General features: G+C 45.0%; 1 protein-coding gene across 2 annotated transcripts in view; it reads right to left on the bottom strand.

Moving 5' to 3' along the window:
- Window positions 1–21,579, bottom strand: part of OSBPL10 (oxysterol binding protein like 10) — a 294,376-nt gene that overhangs the window by 197,244 nt on the left and 75,553 nt on the right. The gene's annotated exons all lie outside the window — the stretch shown is intronic.

The raw sequence follows: 21,579 nt of genomic DNA on the forward strand, positions 1-21,579 counted from the left end.
ATAATCCTTAAATTGACATCAAGGCTCCCAATCCAGGATGCTGGAAGCTAAATGTCCCTGCCAGGCACCCACACAAGTCATCCCCATGTAGGGAGAGAGCACCCAATTCTTAAGTCAAAGCAGAACTTGTCATGGTCCCTGGGGCAAGGGCAAGGGCCAGGCCCATTCTGGATTCGGTGCAATGCCCATTCATACGTAAGCCTCAGAATGGTAAAGAAGAGGGAAGCATTGGGACATAGACTCTGGTAACAGTAAAGAAGAGGGAAGCATTGGGACATAGACTCTGGTAACAGGCTCCACGTGACTTCACAGGAACAGCTGAAATTCACACCCCAGAAGTATCAAGCTGGGCCAGACTCCAGCCAACAGCCTGGGCACTGTATGGGGCCTGAGCTCCAGAGCTGGTCAATCCAGCCAACTGGAGGTACTCACACAGCCCCCTGGGCACCCTCCAGCGGGCCCTTCCATGGATCACTTTTCACACAAAGGGACAAGAATTCCCTCTGCTCTGGGAGGCTATAATCCCACTGGAGTCTACATTCAGGGTGAAAACAGGGAAACTGCTAGTTGTCTAAATCACTCAAACAAATCTTGATAGCCGAGTACCTGGCCGTTTATAGTCACCATCTATCACCAGGAAGCAATCAAGACAACTTCCCCTTCTCCACCAGGACGAGTTGTCTTCATGTGAGATCCACATGCCCCCTGGGACCCAGAGGCTCACCACAGACCCTGCTGACTCTCCCAGCCTCTCACTTTCTGCTCCACCCATGCTGGCTCACCCAGCTGCCTTCCACCACTTTGCTCATGCTGTTTCCCCCACCTGGAGCAGTTACTCGAAGTGATACAGATTGTTACCAATCCATGACATCGAAACTCTTCCCACAATTGGGCTTCGCATCAGCATCCAACTGCACGGTCAGTAGGTTTGTCTCATTAAAGAAAGAGTCCAGGGCTTCCCTGGTGGCGCAGTGGTTGAGAGTCCGCCTGCCGATGCAGGGGACGCGGGTTCGTGCCCCGGTCCGGGAAGATCCCACATGCCGCGGAGCAGCTGGGCCTGTGAGCCATGGCCGCTGAGCCTGTGCGTCCGGAGCCTGCGCTCCACAGCGGGAGAGGCCACGACAGTGAGAGGCCCGCGTACCGCAAAAAAAAAAAAAAAGAAAGAGTCCAGACATTGTCTGACACACACGGCGCACACAAGCCACAATACCACTCTCAAATCAACCACGGCGCAATCGGGGGGTGGGAGGAAGCAAGCTGTTCATCAGCTTGAGATATACTTGCCACCCCTATGGCTAGAACATGGTTCCCTCCCCTATTTACTGCACGGCAACTTCAGGAAAACTCAGGTGCCACCAACTTGAAAAATCATCTCCTGACCAGGTCAAATCTTCCTCCCACAAGCTCTCACGTTGAACTCACCCCTCATGGCCCTGGCCTCATCAGGAGTCTACATTTGCAGGATTATCCGATTCAATGTCTGGTTCCCCCCAGACTCTATGCTGTTCGGAGGTGGACAGTGCCTGAGCCCTCGCTGATACTCAGTTAATATTTATTAATGAATGAATGAAAAGGAAAAAACTACCAAATTCCACCCTTTTCAATCTGTGCACCAAAGCAGCTGGGTCACCACTGTGAACTTGCAGAGGCACTGGAAAATATGTCACACTTTTGAGGGATATGGAGTGATGCTCATCAGTCATATATAAAGCATACGAACAACTCAGGCAGTTTTCACAGTTTCGATACTAGTTGCACTGCATTCCTTTCAAAGACATAGTATCTTTGCAAAGCTGGGTTTTCAGCAGTTGCTAGGTTAACAAGGAAACATCGACAGGGAATAGGAAGAGGGCAGTGAGGCCAACAAGATCCCAAGGTTTGAGAGAGAAGCTGTGCAGAATCTGCAGGCACACACAGTCCACCAACAAGTAATTGCAGTTATTTAATGGAGAAACATATTCATAACGTAGAAACATAAACATTTATGTTGATTATTTTTTTCAAACGGCCACTGAGTTGTTAGGACATCAATGTACATGAAGTTGTTTGGAGCTGACTGCTTTAATAATAATTTTTAAAAAGCTGACTGTCAAATAAGGAAATGTGATAGTAACTGTATCATCATCTTCAAGAGAGCTTTCCAAAGGTGATTGTTTCCCCCAATCTTGTCTCATTTTTGAAGGTTTTTCAAAGCAAGGGGAGCAGGGAAAGCACAGTAAAAGATAGATGGCTGTTCGTGTTGTAATTAGTGTGGCCTAATGGACCTGGCATTACATTTCAAGAAGGGTCTGGCATTTTCTCTTCTCCAGACCCTTCTTTTTAAAGGGTAAAATATTAATATTTAGAATGGCAAATAAGAATTATTGTCATAAATCTAATGTATGCAAGCTAAAACAAAGACAAAAAAAAACCCCAACCCTAATGAAAGCATTGGGGGGAAATGTATCTGATTTTGTTCACTTCATCCTGTCCGTGTTATGTTGATGGAGATGGGTGTCTCATTCTTTAATTACGGTTTTGTTTTATCCTTTGTATCTGAAATACCTTTAATTTATTTAATATCCATTGTTTAGAACTTTGCCATTTCCCAAGTACCTGTTAGTTATTAGTATTTATGTGTATTAGGAATGTTTAGTATATTTTATTTGCAGTAAACTGATCTCCAAAGATTTCCTTTTGAAAACTCTTTTCCCCCTCCTTAATTTTTACATTCCTTACTGTTTTACGAAATATTAAGTGTTCTTTGATAATCTTGGTGCTCACGTGTTTTGGGGACAAAAGTGAAATGAATCTGTCATTAAACCAGAAAGTTTGTTTTAAATTCATAGAACAAATGTGCCTTAAATTTTTTTTTCATTTAGATTTCAAACAGTAATAGATTTGCCATTTTAATATACATCATTGGAGATCTGCTTATTTGTAAATAGCCTATTGCTCATTTGGAAAAATAAACCAGTGGACAATAAAAAAAAAAAAAAAGCTGACTGCTTTCATAATAAATGAAACTGTAGGATTTTTTTTAACCTCTAAGCACCACGAACCAAGAAAGTTTACAAACTTCTGACCTAATGGATTCTCAGAGTAACCAACAGACAGCCATCATTATTCCCCATTTTACAGGCACTAAGACTCAAAGAAACTCAAAATCTAAGTCCCACTTGTCTGTGTCCAGATCCACACCTGGTTCAGTCCAGCACTCACAAACTCTCCTTCGAGTCTCACGCAAGTCCTCCCCCTTGTCGCTTGCTCCGTGTCACCTCTCCTGTATCCACTTAGGTACTTTATTCTCCAAAGCTTCCTGCTCCAACAGAGCTAGCCGGGCTGAAAGCACCTTTTGCCTGGCCACAGAGGTCCCACCTCATCCCCATCCCACAGAGCAGGCGCACCTGACGACCCAGGTCTCAACCCTCCAAAGCTCCGATTCCTCTAAGAAACATTAATTATTTGTAACATTCCAAATGTCCTGGCCAAGGTTATTTATCTTTTTTACCCCTCTCCTTCCCTATCTCTCGAGTCACAATAATAAGGATATACTTCTGGTATCCACGATTAGCGTGGATAAATCAAGACACAAAAATGTGCTCCTGGACCAGGACTATTCAAAGTGCGGTTCCTCGCCCAGCAGTATCAACATCACCTGGGAGCTTATTTGAAATGTAAATTCTTGGGCCCCACCCAAGACCTGCTGAATCAGAAACGGGTGGAGGTGTGGGACAGCCAGGAAGCTTCCAAGTGATTCTGATGCAGCTCAAATTTGAGAAGCACTGGCCTAAACTAATAGCTCATCACCAAATCCCTGCCCTCCATTTCCAGGAGACACAAGCAGAATACATTTCCCAGCTTTCCTCGTAAGGACGTGTGGCCATTTGACTGAGCTGTAGCCAACAGAATGTGAACAGAAGAAATGCAAGCCAGGCATGGAACATACAGACAGACAGACACACGTGCACGCACGTGTGCACGCATGCACGCACACACACACACACAGATTGGAATGGCGACACCCTGCAGGGCAACTCGGGATCCACAACGGGTGTGACAAAGGCACAAGAGGGAAGCACCCTGGATCCCCGAATGACCACCTGGAAGAGAGTCGCCTCATTTCTACATGGATGAGAAAGAAGCTTCTGCTTATTAGGCCACTAAGATCAGTTAAAGAAGCCAGCCTGACAAATTCACAAAAAAACTTTTTTAAATGTGTATTTTCACGTCCTTCTACTTGAAATGTGTTCCTCTCCTCCTTTCTGTGATGTGAAGACCAAATTCCGTCAACGAGAGAAGAGCTGGGGTGATTTCTGAGCCGCCAGTGGTCACATTATTCAAATGCTGACCCTGCGCTTCTCTTTAAGAGTAAATGTTCTCACGAAATTGAGTTACATGTAGTGAGGTGGATGGACCTAGAGTCTGTCATACAGAGTGAAGTAAGTCAGAAAGAGAAAAACAAATACCGTATGCTAACACATATATATGGAATCTAAAGAAAAAAAAGTGGTACTGATGAACCTAGTTGCAGGGCAGAAATAAAGAGGTAGACATAGAAAACGGACTTGAGGACATGGGGTGGGAGGGCAAAGCTGGGGTGAAGTGGGAGTAGCAACGACATATACACACTACCGAATGTAAAATAGTTGTCTGGTGGGAAGCAGCAGCATAGCACAGGGAGATCAGCTCGGTGCTTTGCGATGACCTAGAGGGGTGGGATAGGGAGGGTGGGAGGGAGATTCAAGAGGGAGGGGATATGGGGACATGTCTATGCATATGGCTGACACACTTTGTTGTGCAACAGAAACTAACACAGTATTGTGAAGCAATTATACTCCAATAAAGATCTATTAAAAAAAGAGCAAATGTTTTCCACGTGACCTATATTTAATGTCATGGTGACTGCAGCTGTGCAGACACGGCTCCTGGCAAATCACAGCATGAAGAGCAAGAATCCGTACAAGCGTAGGGAAGGAACCTTGGCTCTGACTATAGCATTCTGTGTCTCCAGCCTCCCCTGCACCCCCAAACCGCTCTGGCAGAGCAGCGGTGTCCCCCATCCATCAACATGCCTCCTTTACACAGCAGGAAGCAGGAAAGGTAGCGCATAACCTGAACAGGCTTCAAGGAAAAGACAAGAGCCAAGTTGCCCTCAACTCCCCTGCCCACCCCCCATCCACCCCGTGCCGCTGGCTGGAATGGAGAAAGGGCTGAACACCTCTCTCCCCTTTCTGCTCTGCGCACTCATCAACCAGGCCCCCATCAGCCTTCCCCGCTCCCAGAAGCAGCTTCACAAACGCATCCTGCTCAGACCAACCATATATTTGCAAAGGACATTGTTAAGAAGCTGGTACCAAGAAATGAATTGAACACTGGGGGATTTTTTCGATAAAGATGACGGCATAACCAGTTGAGGTCACATTATGCAGAATACGGGAGCACATTAATGATTTTTCACATTACCTATTTCAAAATGACATCTTAATTCTAACCCCCTGCCGCAGGCAGGAAAAAAAACATATTTCCACTGCTTCCTAAAATAGTTTTAATGCAAATGCACAGGTCTGAATCATGTGCACTAAGCAAGGTCATCAATCATTTCCTCCTTTTCTAAAGACAGTTAAAAATTCGATCGTATTTGGAAGGGAGTGAAAGGAGAATATCTGATTAAAAATTACAACAGACTAAACATAAAGCATTCTTTCAGGATGGTCTTTGCAAGTTGATTCAGATTCTGTCACAGGCAGGTAGGAGCTGTCCACGCGGCACTAAGAAGGGCATTGCCTGTGGGTCACATCCCCTGGGAGGAAAGAAATTACATTTGGTTTCCCGCAGGGTCAGGGCTCTGTCAGGCACTGGTGTTTGAAGCTTGCTGCTGTATCTGAAACTCATAGCTTTCATTCTAGATGGAAAAGTTAACTGTATTTCTGGATGAGGCTTCATTAAATGAGGTGCAAACGCCAGATAAAATCCTGAAACATTCTTTAAGGTTTTTCCCTCTGGAGAAATGAATAAGACGAACCTGATTCCTAGTGGGTTCTTTTCCAATTAGCATCTCGAGCTTTTGTTTGCAACTTAACCAATGTGCAGGTGAACTTAACTGTATACGGAGGCAATGTATTTTATGGACTATGTTGACAGACCAAAGAGGGTGCTGAGAGAGAAAAGAGAGAAAGAGGGGAGACATCAAACCAACCCATGAAAAGAGCCATCAGTGCCGATCAGGCCAGTTTCCAGGTGGCAGCCTCACCCCGTCCCAAAGCTGGGACCCGCGGCGAGCGGCAGGCCTGCCTCAAAAGGGCTGAGGACAGGCCACTGCTTCGAAAACCACACGTGAGCACGTGCACAGACGTAGACACACCTGCATGCACACGCACTCACACGCGCATACGCATTCACGCTCACTTGAGCAGACCTACACACAAAGTAGCTGCCCTTCCCCATCACTGCTCTCCAAGCCTTGCCTCGCTGAGGGTCATTTGTCAACACCTGTAGCCTTTTTATTCCCACCCCCACCTGCCTGACATAGTTTCATGAAGGTTCAACTTCAGGATCTAGAAGTTGAAAACCAGACATATTTACTTTGAGAAGGTGGAGGCACACCAGTGGCCGTTAGCATCCAGTCAGGAGCAGAAAAATAAAGGGAAAGGATTGGGGGGATGGGGGGGAGGAACATGGGGAAACCAGTTCATTAATGCCAAGAAGCAGAAGGTACAAGCAAACTACAAGAGGGTTACAAAGAGGGAAAAAAATGCAGTGAAAAAAAAAAATCTTTCGAACAGGAACTTTGCCAGACAGGCTGCTGCTGACAAAAAGCTAAATCATTTCATCTAAACTTAAAAGTGAAAATTAAAGCAAGAGGAGAGGGCTTGAGAAGGGAGGTGATGGCCAGCCCCGTGATGCCTGAGCAGACACCTTTTATACCCACGGTACTACTTCCAGGAGGGAGTCAGGGCCCCTCCCATTCTCCGTGGGGCTCCACCGCTCGCTGCACGCCAGGCACGAGGCCCCGTCCACCACCCTCCACGCACGAAAGCGGACCAAGCCCCCAATTCACGCAGGCATTTTTCCCGTTGGGATCTGCCTCACCTTCCCAGGCCCTCTATTTTCTTTCTTCTTTCCGCACCCCCCCCCCGCCCCCACAGTATTTATTAACTATTTATCAAGAGAAGTTATTCTTGCTGGGAATGTAAATTGATGCAGCCACTATGGAGAACAGTATGGAGGTTCCTTAAAAAACTAAAAATAGAACTACCATACGACCCAGCAATCCCACTACTGGGCATACACCCTGAGAAAACCATAATTCAAAAAGAGTCATGTACCACAATGTTCACTGCAGCACTATTTACAATAGCCAGGACATGGAAGCAACCTAAGTGTCCATTGATGGGTGAATGAAGAAGACGTGGCACATATATACAATGGAATATTAGCCATAAAAAGAAATGAAATTGAGTTATTTGTAGTGAGGTGGATGGACCTAGAGACTGTCATACAGAGTGAAGTAAGCCAGAAAGAGAAAAACAAATACCGTATGCTAACACATATATATGGAATCTAAAAAAAAAAAAAAAAAAAAATGGTTCTGAAGAATGTAGGGGCAGGACAGGAATAAAGACGCCGACCTACTAGAGAATGGACTTGAGGACACAGGGAGGGGGAAGGGTAAGCTGGGACGAAGTCAGAGAGTGGCATGGACATATATACACTACCAAATGTAAAACAGATTTCTAGTGGGAAGCAGCTGCATAGCACAGGGAGATCAGCTTGGTGCTTTGTGCCCGCCTAGACGGGTGGGATAGGGAGGGTGGAATGAGACGCAAGAGGGAGGAATATGGGGATATATGTATATGTATAGCTGATTCACTTTGTTATAAAGCAGAAACTAACACACCACTGTAAAGCAATTATACTCCAATAAAAATGTTAAAAAAAAAAAAGAGAGAGAAGTTATTCTTTAGCCCAAATATTCACACTTCATAGTTCAGGAACACAGCTCAGTGACAAACTTCCATGGAACTCAACCCAAAGAAATTCTTTACATTCCAAAATCACTTTGCACTCTGAAAGATGCCAGCCTTCTTCACCGCCTCAAACTCTTTCACAGATTCATAATTTCTGAAGAAATCTGCATATGCCAGGCCCTCTGTCTTCTGAGAAGGTCCTGCTGGAGGCCACCTGTGCCTTGTCCTGACCATGACTACAGTGACCTTTGATCTTCAGCTAAAGACCCTTCTCTGGGTTGGGTGACTGACTGCCTAACTGTTCCAGAATCCCAGTCCACACGCCAGCAACACACCAAAATGGCAGCGGCTTGGTCCTGCCAGCCTGGGGCGTCCTGCTCTCCCCACAGTCCCAGGGAGGCCTTGCCCGGTGCAGGCACTACACACCCGTATTCCAGGTTTCACCTGCCTTCCAATTCCCGCTTGCCCACAACCACCCGAAATAGCACCATTTCTGAGATCTAGTATCATCCCGTTTCTAAAACTTCCAACCTATTGCTTATAGAAAATAAAAACTCAAGGAAAATCAGCAAAGCAAAGCATACTCACTTGTGAAGGGAAGAAGGATTTCAAATTGTGGGTGTATTTACCTAAGTTTACCTTGTCTTCAAAAGGACTATCAGCTGCTGATCATTCATTGAACACCTCTCATCTTCAGAGATGAATGTATCAAAGTTTTCCCCAGAGTTACTTCCGTGGAGCTGCCTGTCTCACACATAAGAGAGGGTGTCTCTGCCTCTCCAGGTGGGCCTATGACACGTTGGTCACTGTGGTCTCCTTACCTCAGAAGGGTTCACCCTCAAAACCCTTAGAGTTTCTGGCTTGAGAAAGAAGGATAAATCTTCCAGAATTTCTCTCATGAAAACCAAACTTCCTGGAGAGGATAGACAATGGATCCAGGCATCAAAACCTGACAACAGGGTCTTCCCTGGTGTCGCAGTGGTTGAGAGTCCACCTGCTGATGCAGGGGACACAGGTTCGTGCCCAGGTCCGGGAAGATCCCACATGCCGCTGACTGGCTGGGCCCGTGAGCCATGGCCACTGAGCCTGCGTGTCCGGAGCCTGTGCTCCGTAACGGGAGAGGCCACAACAGTGAGAGGCCCGCGTACCGCAAAAAAAAAACAAAAAACAAAACAAAACCATCACAACAAGGTTCCAAGGCACAGCACCTGCAGGCAACTTCGATCCCAGCCAAGTGTTAAAGTCTGGAATTCTCTCAACATATGAAATTGGGGCGATGGCGAGAGAAATGCAGAGAGGCCTTCTTACATCTCTCAGATCCCTACTATTCAACCAGTCATCAGAGACTTCCACAACTGCCCCCACCCACCACCAAACGCACTAAGTGAGAGACTCCAACACACTCCAGAAGCTACTAAACTGTCAGAGGGCCCTAAGGCACATCACCAACTCAGGGATAAATATACTCTGTCACATAACTCAGCCATTATTAAAAATATCCAGGCATGCAATACAAGTTCAACCTCAAATATATCAGGAAAAATGTCATGTACTATGGCCTGTCTATAGCAGAACCATTATGCTGGTCTTCAGATGTCTTAAAAATATATAAACTGAACCACTGACAAAACTGTTTGCTAATGTTTACAGAGCACTTTCTATGTGTCACGCATTCGTGCTGCCATAGTATCTCATTTACACCTCCCAGCAGTCCTAGGAAGTAGATGTGACCATAGCCTCTTTCTACAGATGAAAACTTCAAGCGCAGAAAGGTAAAAAAACACGCTCAAGGGCTTCCCTGGTGGCGCAGTGGTTGAGAGTCCGCCTGCCGATGCAGGGGACACGGGTTCGTGCCCCGGTCCGGGAAGATCCCACATGCCGCGGAGCGGCTGGGCCCGTGAGCCATGGCCGCTGAGCCTGCGCGTCCGGAGCCTGTGCTCCGCAACGGGAGAGGCCACAGCAGTGAGAGGCCCGCGTACAGCAAAAAAAAAAACACGCTCAAGATCTACAGAGAGGAAGTTATGGGGTAGACTTTAACCAGGGAATCTAGCCTTACAGGCCACGGCTCAAAACTAAGATACCCTGTGTTTATTAAAATAACGTTTTCACTACAAAGACGCAAAAACATAGGATCAAAACAGACAGACGGATAAGAAAAAAAAAATTAAACACAATCAGATTGGGAGATTTTTAGAATTCTCCTTTCACCCAGAGTTGGACAGATATGCAGAAAACAAACGGGGATATACAGATTCAAAACAATATATTCCCAAGTTTTATTTCAAATGTTACAAATAATTACATACACCAGTGAAAAATATAACTTCTTTTTAGATGTGCATGGAACATTTTCCAAAATGTTGTCTAAAAAAACATCAAACATCTAAAAGTAGAAATTTTATAGGGCACAATGTTTGCACCTCATAGCAAAATAACATCTGACATGTTAAAGACTTAAAAAAAATAAACTAATAGTATTAGTTTTAATAATATATTCACCTATAATTATACCATATATTAGCATTAGGAGAAAATATGGGTGGATTTTTTAAACAGTTAGGGTGGGGAGGGCACCATAACAAGAGATTGCAAAACCATAATGAAAAATATTGACACGTTTCTAAATTTTAAAAAATCTCCAGCTAAAAATAATCCATAAATAAAATTAAAAGACAACCAATAAAGCAGAGTTTTAAAAAAGAATACTGAAGTGTCTTGCCTTCTAAAAAGAATGTTCTTTTTTTACAGTTTGAGTTACTTCCTCCTGCTTCTGAGTCAGCCTGGAAGCTTGTTTAAAATGTGGATTCCTGACTCCCAGCCCATACTTAAAGAATCAGAATCTTTGTGGCTGAGATCAGGAAATCAGGAAAATGAATTTCAAAGTTTGCCTAGATCATCCAAGTAGAAAAACCAGTACAAAATCGAGTCAGGATAAAACCTTAGAGTGTTACTCACACCCTGTTTTTTTCCTGGTCATTCAAGCTTTTACCCCTAGGCATTCATTCAACAAACATCTCAGCACTATGGGCCCATGAAACCAAGAGGAATATATTATTTAAGTGTGAGCTGACCTCATTTTGTCTTGGTCTGAAAGAGCCAAAGCCCTGCTCCTAAATCACCACAGCTCAGGCAGTAGGTATCTTGGCTCTGTTACACTGGAAGCATTTTTGAGAAAGATTTAAAGAAAAGTTACGAAGTCACCAGGCCTGGAGTTCCTGTATAATCGGATCATCAACTAGCATCACGTAGGCGCCCACCTGCGCAGAGCAGCCCCAGGACCAGCCCAAGTGAAGCACCTGAAGATTAAGGGCCACCAGCCCGAGTGGCTGCTGCCTTGGGAACCGCCTCACCTGACAAAGGACCAGCATAAGTCACAGTGAACTCTTAACACAAGATTTGATGTACCGCGCTTGGATTTGATCTATCATGAGACTCCATCTGCTTTTAAAGACCAGGTGATTTAATACCAGGAGCAAGAACTGAGAGCTTTCTAACACAAGTTAGTACAGGCTCTCAGAATATTGCCCCGTCACCTTCTGAACTCCTATGAACTCTTAGGTTTCCAAGGACATTAGGTAAGAACTTCAACTACTACTTTAACTAAACCGTAAAATATCAAGACCCATCTTAACGCTCACAATTCATTTTCATTCTTGCCATCAACAACACATGGAACTTACCTGGGAATCCTTGAGATGGACCGAGTCTTGAATCAAGTCTCTGCCTATCACTAAAAGCTTCAACATATACATCAAGTCACAGTGAAAAGGATTCTGATACTGGCCAAAGCCCCGGGACAAAGACGAGTGGGCAGTCCAGGCCTGGTACCCACCAAAATGAAGAGAGATGGGAAGCTGGCCTGTGGAGACCAGGGAAGCAGTTAGGATCAGAAGCAGGCCCGTAGGCTCAGCTGTTCTGCCCCAAATATCCAACTGAGTCAGGCCCTAAGCCCCACTGTCCCTGGATCAGAGCATCCTTTATTTTTCCCTATGGGTTACACAGCATATAGGAAAGAGGTGTGATCTGGCAGCAAGAGGCCTGACTAGACCTGTGGTTTTCAAACATTTGTTGCATCAGAATCACCTGGAACCTTGTTAAGACACAAGTTCCTGTGCCCTTCCCCCAGATTCAGGAGATCTGGGTGGAGCCACAGAACTCTAGCAAGTTCCCATTTGATACTGATGCTGCAGGTAGGACCGCGCTTTGAGAGCCACTGAATTCTCACTTTTGTGACCTTGGCCACGGTACTTATCCACTCTGAGCCTTGACGCCCACACCTGCAAAAGCACAAAGCTGGCTTATTCTCTTTGGAACCATTCCACCATCGCTGTGCCTCAAGGTCTGTCTGGTTATAAAGCCAGAACTTCCAAAAGTCCACATCACATTTCTGAATGCAGACAGTGACTCGGATCCAATGCTCATATTGCATTGTATCAGCAACAGCAGTTTAGTTAATTGACTAGAAAGCCAACAAGACAGAACTTAAAACACAAGCCAGTGTTTGCTCTTTTTTGGAGGTGCCATGGCAATATTATTTGGCAAGGTTCTCAGTGTGGTCAGCTGTACCATGTTCTGTGATATGGATAAAGCATTGTGGATACATTTACTCATTCTATGGTTAAACAAAAGAGAATCTACATAAGCCCAGCTATTTTTAAAGAATTTAGCTTTGGTTCCAAAACTAAGTTTTATTTCCAAGCCATATGGATGGGTAGCTATGCTCTTACACAAGATTTCAGATGTCAGTGTCCACAGGGGCTGGATGAACTGCTGCTGGGTGCCCAGTTGACCAGGCTGAGCGATAGGAAATGGCTTTCCTCGGGAGTCAGCCGTAGTCCTGACCCCACCATGTCTCTGGCAACCCGAGGTGTCTGGGAGGCCGGCTCATAGGCACTAGGTCCAGTCCCGCTGTGTCCGAATAAGTGGCTCCACGAGGTTGTCAGCTCTCATTGCTGTGAAGACAAACCCCACACACTCAAGGTGATGGAAACACCCCCTGCTCCCGAGGGCTCTGTCCTCTCCTTCTGGTTAGTATTTATTTTCAGCACCTGTTTAATGCGGTTTTTCATTCTCTACCTATTGCACTGTTGTGACTTGTTGGCCATTATTTGATTTTTGTATGAAAAAAGCTTTGTTATAGAAATCAGCATACTATTTTTTTAAATCTGGAGAGAAGATATTATGGTGACTGAAAATATGGTCAGGTGTCAACTACAGTGTATAAAAACCTTCTTGCCGGGCTTCCCTGGTGGCGCAGTGGTTGAGAGTCCGCCTGCCGATGCAGGGGACACGGGTTCGTGCCCCGGTCCGGGAGGATCCCACATGCTGCGGAGCGGCTAGGCCCGTGAGCCATGGCGGCTGAGCCTGCGCGTCCGGAGCCTGTGCTCCGCAAGGGGAGAGACCACAACAGTGAGAGGCCCGCGTACCACAAAAAAAAAAAAAAAAAAGCCTTCTTGCCGTCCTGTCGGTCATGTTACATTCATTTTACATTTGCTGGCAATATTGAAGGGATTCTTTTGTGTTTAAACTCTAATTTCTATCACAGTGTCATGAATTTTTAAAATTAGTATTTCATCACAGTTGTCTCAGTGTTGGTTAACTAATTTTTGCCAGGACCATTATTGATCAAGCAAATAAATTCAACAGCCATTTGAGAAAAAAAAAAAAAAAGAAAGAATCCCCTCGTTTCTTTAAAAAAAATTTTTTTGAACTGAGTACCGACCTTGCTAGGCACTATATGCTAAATGCTAAAAATATATTGGGGGGGCAACAAGGTCCCTGATCTGATGAGGGCTTGGAAAATGGTGCCAACAGACAATAAAATATTTACAAAAATAAACGTATGACTATAGCCATGCTGAGTCTCATTTCTCAAGACAAAATGTCCATAAACTGGTGAATGGATAAACAAACTGTGTTACATCCATACAATGGAATACTATTTAGCAATAAAAAGAACACAGTACTGATACATGCTACATGGGTGAACCTCAGAAATATGATGCTACATGAAAGAAACCAGATGCAAAAGGATTATATATTATATGATTTCATTTATATGAAGCATCCAGAAAAGGGAAATTTATAGAGACAAAATGCAGATGAGTGGCTGTCTGGGGCTGAGGATGGGAACAGTATTAACTACACACTGGCTAGAGGAAATTATTTTTGCTGATAGGAATGTTCTCAAACTGGATTGTGGTGATAGTTGCACAACTATATAAATTAACTAAAAATCACTGAACTGTACACTTACAATGGGTCTATTTTATGGTGTGTAAATTATACCTTAATAAAGGTGTTTTTAAAAAACCTCAGCAATCCTGGCAATAGCCTAGACCAGGGTGGAGGTGACAGAATCACTGCAGGGGTACAACTGACAAGAGCTGATAATGAACTGGGAATTCCATTTGGGGACTGTTGCACTTCACACGCCTTTAAAACTTCCAGAAGGTGTTGACTAGCAATTGGATGAATGGATTTGGAACCCAGAGAAGGTCTGAGCTGGAGATATAAAGATGAAATCATCTAAAAATAAGTAGCCATGGAAGCCAAAGCCATGAGTGAGATTGCACAGAAAGATAGTACAGGGAGGAGAAGGGGGGCAGGGATGAGGGGGCCCAGGATCAAGACGTGAGGAACTACAACATGAAACAGGAAAAGAGGCGGACAGAACAAGACAGAGAGGCAGGAGGAAAACCAGAACCCCAGAAAGAGAACGTTCACGGAGGCAGGAGTAATCATGTGTGTCAAATGCTAACGAAATGTCAGTAAGATAGGAACTGAAACATGTCTTCTTTGTGACCGTACATCATCTATTTGTATATTTAAAGATTCATGGATTTCCATGACCCTAAGTTTATTCTGAAGCAAATCAGTTCCTGTTGGTAGGCAAGCCCAAGAGAAAAGAACTTCTCTTTTCTTCCAAACATGTACTGAGTCCACCAGCTGTTTCCCAATACTCATGTTCCATTTTTACTGGAAACAGTGGAAAGATGGACCTCTGGGTTGAAACCAGGGGCTGCAACCTCAGCTCTAGCTAGGATTAACTTGTGGTCGGAAACCAAGTATAGTGGGGACAGCGGACTACCTACCCCACCTTCCAAATATCCATTGTCTCTCGCAAATCAAGAGAACTCCAGTTTTTATCTGGGCCAATACATGATGCCAGAATACATTTCCCTGCCTTCCTTTCAGCTAGATGTGGTCATCTGACTAAGTTCTAGCTCATGAAGAACAGTGATTAATTAGATCCCTTCCCCTCCTCTACCTGCTTTTTTGGAAGGTAGATGTGATGGTTGGAATTCCAACACTCCTTTTGGACTTTGAGGACATGGCCACACCCTAGGGATGATGAAGCAGAAAGTAAGAAGGAGCATGGGTCTCTGAAATCTGTGGTACCCCCAAACCAACCCTGCAAAGCTTATGCAAAAAAGCATGCATGTACAATGGGATATTACTCAGCCATAAGAAAAGAATGAAATAATGCCATTTGCAGCAACATGGATGGACCTAGAGATGATCATACTAAGTGAAGTAAGTCAGACAGACAAAGACAAATATCATATTGCTTATAGGTGGAATCTAAAAATAAAAGATGCAAATGAATCTATTTACAAAACAGAAATAGACCCACAGACATAGAAAACAAACTTATGGTTACCAAAGGGGAAAGGGGGGAGAGATAAATTAGGAGTTTGGGATTAACACACACACACTACTAGATATAAAATAGATAAACAACAAGGACCTAGACTATAGAGCACAGGGAACTAGACTCAATATTTTATAACAGCCTATAAGGGAAAAGAATATGAAAAAGAATATATATATATGTATATATATATTTATGTATGTATAACTGAATCACTGTGCTGTACACCTGCAACTAACACAATATTGTAAATCAACTCTACTTCAATTAAAAAATAAGTAAATAAAAAATAAACAAGAAGAATCTAAAGGTTAGCAACAACAAAAAAATCTCTGCCTTTATCTCATGGTCCTTCTATGGAGGAGAGGAGGGAAGGTGAAAAAGACAATACTTGCTCAGATTGGCCTAACCCTCTGAGGTAGGTATCATTACTACCCCTTTCTAACCATGAAGAAACAGAGAGGGGCTCTCTTTTACCAGAGTCACACAGCCCATAGGCAGTAGAGACAACGTGAGCCCAGGCAATCTGCCCCTAACCCCTGCATCATCCTGCCTGTCTCAGAAAGCTGTGAGCACACTAAATCTACCCCCTCAGGACAAGGCACCTCAGCCTTCAAGCATCTTCTAAGCAGAGGTGTGGGGTGGGAGAACGCACTGGTCAGGAAATGTCAACTATTCAGACTGCAAGTCAGAGGTGGGATGTCTGCTCAAACCAGTGAGCTCGGCTGCCCAGTGGCAATTTCTCCTCTATGGATTCTGCAGGCAGCTAACACCGAGGAGACGAGGAGGAGAGGAGATGAAAGGGGAAAATCCAAACAGGACCGTCCAAAGAATTCTCACCAGGGCTGATGGGCTTCACCCCAGAGAGATCAGCATCTTGCCTCTTGCGGCCGCCGTGGGCAGCTGGCTCGCTCACTCTCTCCCTGGTCCTCCAGGAAACCGAACACTCCGCAGGAGCATCGTAGCTCCCCCGCCTATGGATCTCAGGGCTGGGGAGGAAGGACAGGGGAGGCCTGGCAACTAGTCCCAGGCGCTAATGCAAGAATAAGCCGAGATGACAGATGGGCAGATCAGATCAGATCAGCTCAGGTTGCCACCAAGGGCCCTGGAAAAATACACACATTCCCAAAGGGAAATCCGCATGCTGGCTAGTTCTACATGGCACGTCATTAAACTAACCTGAAAGGGTCCAACGTACCAAAAATGCTGCCGAAAACAAGATTAAAGTCTCAACTGTTCCTCCAACACATGCTCTGAGGTCTCCATGCAACACGATCCACTGCAACCACAACACCAGGGCCAAAACAAAGCCACCCTGAGGTCGCCGGGTCCTCCTGGGAGTTGTGGACACAGAACGCTCTCTGCAGACACAGAATCCTGAGCGGGGACACAGAGGCCCAAGTGTCCACACATGCCCACTCGCCACAGACTCTCTCAGGGAGCCTGAGTCAAAATCATTTCCAACCTGGTCTGACCTTGTCAAGATCTGAGCCTGGGGAAGCCGCTGGTGTTTTGCCACTAAGCTCAAGGAAACATGGAACCTCCCCAATTTTCTGGGGAAGAGGAGGTGTCAGCGAGTGGATAGAATTCCCAGTTTTGAGGTTTTTCTCGAAAGAATTTTTCTAGACGCAACTACCAACATGTCTCTAGTGGCCACGAAACAAACGAACACACAACAAAGAAATCAGGTAAGAAAAGTATCTACCTCAAAGGACTTTTTTGAGAATTAAATAAGTTATTATTTGTAAAATGCTTAGAACAGTGTCTGGCACACTGCTAGCAATATATATATTCCACATATATAAACAATATATATACACAAATATTTCTCAAATAACATATTGAGGAGATACTTAGCAATTACCCTTAAAAAATCCTGGTCCTTTTTTTTTTCCATTTTACAATTAAGGAAAGAGCTTTTATTTTATTATTTTTGTTGTTAGGAACAGCAGGTTATGGAATTTACTTTACTATATTCTAGTTGCTGAGCTAACAGCTCTGTGACATAGACATTATTTCTATTCTACCAATAAAGAAACAATATGCAGAAAGGAATCCTGGTCTTATTTTTTCAGGGGCATGTGTCTGTGATCTTGTACTGGATACACACCAGTTGTGACTCCCTATTCCCCAAGTCACATGACAACAGCAAACCTGTCCACATGTCAGAGCGAGTGGCATTCCACAAAGCGCACCACGTCCAAGAGCCTAATGGTTACTCATCTCAATAATGAGATTTAGGAGGATGAAGAAGATTAGTAAATATCAACTGAATCCCAAACATCAACTGTATTTTCCAAATCTGATTTGAAATGTCCACTACACCATCTCCAGAACAAACATCCACCCCTTCTTAGAAAGACAGTTCAGCATTTCTTGCCAAGAAACTGTCACTTGATTTGCCGTTCTGACTCTTCCCATCCCTCAAAGAGGGGGAAACAGGAGAAAGAGAGGAATGAAGAGATGTGTGTTCTCCACAGACAGGGACGGTCCAGCCTGAATTTTGAGCACCGGTGGCCACTGTTGGACCTTATTAATCTCCTCTCCTGTGGAGGCAACATGAGTTTGGGGGCTCCCCACTAAGCTGTGTGGCATTTCAAGAAAGCACTGCAGACAGTGCACTCAAAGACGTAAATAACAAGGACGGGCAGCATGACAACTATTTCGTTTGCCTGGTCAGTTACTTGCCACTTCAGTTTGCAGAGCAAGAGCAAACAAAACAGTCCACTTCACAAAAAGCTAATCTCCTTTCAGTTGATTCTTCAAGTTTCTCATACCCTCCCCCAACCATCTCTTAAATTGTTTTTCATAAAATATATATGACCTGCCTGCTCCTACCACTCCCAGCCAGAATTCATCTCTCTTTCATCAACCCTCCCGCAGCCGACTGTTGGAGCTGAAAAAGTGGGAAATCGCTTGGCTTCCTATTATTATTACTGTTATTATTATCATCATCACCATCATCAGTTACACGACTATCTCTGCCACCTAAGCTGGAAACTCCTTTGGGGCCATATCACTTGATTAAGAATCCCTCTGGGCTGGGCACAGTACCTCGCATATGAAGAAGGCAAATACAAGTTCCCTGATGGACCAAGGTGAAGGTCAGTAAACAAAAACGTGTCCCTTCATTATCATTTATTGTCCTCATTTACCTATTATCACCACTATCACAATCAGAATAGAAAGCTCTCTAAAGCCAAAACTATTCTCCATCACCAAGAACATTTTTAGTACTCTATGAATATGCCTGAGATTCCACACCAGGATGGGAAACTTTGCTTTTGTGAAATCTCAAGTCATTGACTCTGCATCTTACCCAGTGTACTTATCCCTGATTAAAGACCAGCCAGTCAGCAGAATAATCAATCCCCAACCATTCAGGACCTAGTTCATCCATCTGGGGACCACCCTGAGTCCCCAGTCCCCTCCCCCACTGGCCACTCCTCTCTGAACGGGAAGCAAAGAGAACCAGGTTGGCTCCATGCAGCTGACCACGAGCAGATTGGATTCGACTTTCAGGGATAAGAGACGCTGCACCTGATGGTGACAATGATGGTGTTAGGTCATCCATGGCTAACAGAGAACTCCCTGAAGTTAAACTTGATTTTGAAGAATCGTCACTCAGGTCATTGAAGACAGCGTACCTGCCAAACCCACTTCTGTAGAAGATTTTACGTCGAGAGAACTTTGATGGCTCTGGGAAGCTGAATATTTCCCCAGCCCTCTGGAGAAGCAGGGAAACTACACAGCCTGCTTCTGAATTACTGATGTCATAATTTATTGAAAGGTCTCCATTAGGTCATAGGTCACACCCCAGATGCAATGCCAGGCTCCCACTCAAGGGTCTGTGACTAGGAGTCAAAACAACATGGAGCCAATGGTTCCCCAGCATCTGCGGTGCAAGGGTCCTGTGGCCCCGAACCCAACCAGCACCCAGCGCACCCAACACTCATCTGAGTCCTTATTTCATCATCTTATAAAATGCAGAGATATTCTTCACTCCATTTTATGCAAATGAAACCTAAGGCTGGTAAATTTAAGTGACTTTCCTGTTATCTCTCAGCTACTTTGTAAAAGGACCGGCTATTTGAACTTCTGGTCTATGGTTTATGTCATTAAGTGATAAGGTTTCCTAAACTTAGGTTTACATTCACTACCAGGCATTCCTCTAGATGCTGGGGAAAGAGCAGTAAACAAAACAGATAATTCCTGCCTCATGGACCTCTAGTGGGAGGACACAAATTACAGACATTTAAGCAATTATGTTAAGTGTCCACGAGCGCTTTAGAAAAAAATAAAACAATACAGTGTCAGAAAGTGAAAAAAAGGCTGCCATCTGGAGCATTCTAACGTCACCAGGTCAGGGAAGGCCTGTCTATACGCGGAGGATTTGAGTCGAGACCAGAAGGAAGAAGGTGAGGTGCGCCGGCTGAAGGAAATACTGTGTTCTAGGCAAAAAGTACAATTTCAGAGGTGGGAGCAGGCTGGGCACGCTGGAAAAGAGCAGGAGAAAGCCCAGTGTAACAGCAGCAGATGAGTGAGGGGGCAAGTGATGGGAGCTGACTTGCGAGACAGCCAGGAGCCAGATCACGCAGGGCCTTGCAGATTGCGGTAAGGGCCTCCGATTTCACTCCAGATACGAGGGGAGGCTTCTGGAGGGCTCTGACGCTAGAGGATCACTCCAGAACGATGCTCAAGTGGGTGGTTGGAGAAGCGGGGAAGTCTGTTAAGAGCTAACTGCCATAGTCCAGGCAGAGATTTACGTCAGCAGATAACATGTAACGTGTACAGATAAGTGACATAGAATTTTCCAGCACAGCTAAAACTGTCACCCCGTTCTCCTCCACCTGCAGCCTGATAACTTGTTCATCTATCAGCTGACTCAGAGGCAGGATGGCCAGCCTTGGGCGTGGGCGCAGGGCGTTTCCACTGTAAATGGCCTAGTTGTATTGACTGTGGTTCATGGGTGAGGATGAGGTTAAGGAAGGGACAGGCATTGACTTTGGTTTCTATTATTTTAAGATGTTTGCTTGCCTCTACACAGTCTGTGTGATTCTCTGGATTGTGGCCATCAATTCCCTGATCGAATAGTCCATTCCCATAGGCTAGGATGTGTTTTAAGCACTGGAGGATACTGATCTCTGATAGGTGACGGGGGCACTTTGGGGCAAAGTGGAAGAGAAGATGGGCAGCTCCCCTCAGGCACTGCACGCAGCTTGGCTCTCCCTTAACTCGTGATCTGTAACCAACAAGAAACCTTGAAATCACTTCTCCAACAGCATCCATCAGAGAGAGGGGCCTGGTAAACAGCCATCCAATAACACTGACTGTAGCTCACTGGAGAGAAGTCTCACTTAGCTTAGAACGAGGTCTCTTGAAAGAATGAAACCTGGACTTCCCTGGTGGCGCAGTGGTTGAGAATCTGCCTGCTAATGCGGGGGACACGGGTTCGAGCCCTGGTCTGGGAGGATCCCACATGCCACGGAGCAACTGGGCCCGTGAGCCACAACTACTGAGCCTGCGCGTCTGGAGCCTGTGCTCCGCAACAAGAGAGGCCACGAGAGTGAGAGGCCAGTGCACCGCGATGAAGAGTGGCCCCCGCTTGCCACAACTAGAGAAAGCCCTCGCACAGAAATCAAGATCCAACACGGCAAAAATAAATTAATTAATTAATAAACTCACACCCCAACATCTTCTTTAAAAAAAAAAAAGAATAAAACCTTACCACACAGCTGTATGGCTGTTGGCACAACTGTAACCATCTTGGCCCGTGTGGCTCCTTCTGTTCTCCGGCTGACCCTACCCAGGACCGTACTGCGTGGTAAATCGCCTCTCTGTTGTCAGAGCCTTTGTAGTTAATAGTTAATAGACAGTGTTTAATAATCATTAGGACCAGGTGGCCTCCATGCTCTGTTAGTCCCCAAACAATGATGAAGACCTTCGCTGACATTCCAGGCACCCACGAAACCAGTT

The sequence above is a fragment of the Mesoplodon densirostris genome, chromosome 10, assembly GCF_025265405.1.
Source record: "Mesoplodon densirostris isolate mMesDen1 chromosome 10, mMesDen1 primary haplotype, whole genome shotgun sequence".
NCBI classification, from domain to species: Eukaryota; Metazoa; Chordata; class Mammalia; order Artiodactyla; family Ziphiidae; genus Mesoplodon; species Mesoplodon densirostris.